This window comes from Pinus tabuliformis, chromosome J (genome assembly GCF_031772625.1).
Source record: "Pinus tabuliformis cultivar Carrire ecotype Pingquan chromosome J, CPIR1, whole genome shotgun sequence".
Lineage (NCBI taxonomy): Eukaryota > Viridiplantae > Streptophyta > Pinopsida > Pinales > Pinaceae > Pinus > Pinus tabuliformis.
In genome coordinates this window covers 1,507,861,496-1,507,863,156 of record NC_142295.1, presented here as the reverse complement: position 1 = coordinate 1,507,863,156, position 1,661 = coordinate 1,507,861,496, and positions in this window count along the sequence as shown.

The window sequence follows — 1,661 nt, the reverse complement described above, 5'->3', positions numbered from 1 at the left end:
GTCCTGCAAACGGTGGTGAGGCTAGCCCTATCCCTATAATTCAAGAGTGAAAACAATACAACCACTCTTTGGTCAGAGACTCGACTAGTCTACCTCCTCCTCCTCTTTCTTATAAATTGTCTCTAACATTTACCTTAGCCTAGAGGGTTTTCTCTTAACCCTCAATTCATTGTGTTTGTTTCCCTCACTATGCACAATTTTCTGAGAAGTTAACACCCCATCAAGATTCATTTAATAAATTATAACTCAAACACAATTCTCTTAAAAAATTTACATAATTTTCTAAATGTGAGCATTAGTTTTGTTTTTTTTAGTAAAGGAGAAAAGAAATATAAAATATTTTGATAAAATTTTAGTAGTCATTTTCAATATATATATAATATGAAAATAACATTAATATCAATATGTTCCTAAAAGAAAGATTGTTACTCAAAGTATTTCTCACTCTAAATTCATTATAAAATTTTAATAAATATTTTCTTTATAAATACTATTAAAGTAAACAATTTACATTGAACAAAGGAAAAACAAAACTATTTTTTTAATGATGTCCAACCAGTTGGTATAGATTAGTCTTAATCTTTAATCATAGAACAAGTGTATCACATTGTAGGGATGATTTGTTATGAAACCAGCTCATAAAAAGATAGAAAAGATAGATCAATGCCTTAGAAGTCAGCCTCTTCGAGGGGGAAACCTCCTTTACATTACACAAATGAACAATTCTTGGATGATACAAATGACAAGACCTCCTTTCTATATATAGGAGTCTAAGGGATCATAATTTAATCAGAGCCGACATAACAATAATAATGTAAGGGCACAATAATAATAATAGTGGGCTTCTGTGGGGTACAATAGTAACAAAATGGGGACTAGATGGGTACATCAATATAATAAGGGGCTTGTACTAATAATAATAAGGGGTTACACTAGTAGTATAGGGGCCTAACATGCCTCTCTCCTTCAAAAAGTGTTGTCCTCAACGCTTGAGTAGTTCTTGATGCTTCTGTATAAAATTCTTGTCCTCCCATGTGGAATCTTCAGCGGGTAAGTTCTTCCACTTAATGAGATACTCTGAAATTAATTGATTTCATAGCAATCGGGTTCTTGTTTCTGTGACTGCTCTAGGTTCCAATATGACTTTTCCTTCCTCTTCAAGTTCTCGCAATATTGTTTAAATTGGGATCTTCTGCAACTTTTCAATGAGTGGCCACACTTCTTCATCCTTCTTCCATTCATCCCTTGCTTCGTATATCCAATCTGGTTGGATAATAGAAATAGCACAAAACAATGCTTCCACATCCTCATCCTTTCTTGAGAGTGCATCTGCAACAAAATTTTGCTTCCCTTTTCTATAGATGATGTCAAAGTCATAACCCAACATATTTGTGACCCATTTTTTTTGTTCTAAAAACTAATTAAGACTATCATGATCCATTTTTACCTTGAAGTGTCTTCCCATTGGGTAAGGTCGCCATTTCTTAAGTGCATGTAGTATTGCCAACATTTCCTTCTCATAAATAGCTTTCTTGAGATGTAGCCGTAAAAATACCCAATCACCTACATCAAAACATTTTTCACTGCAATGTTGATCTACCTATTGTTTCATTTGATTCTGCACCAAAATGACGTTATCGTTTAAAAGTTGGAGAACTTGT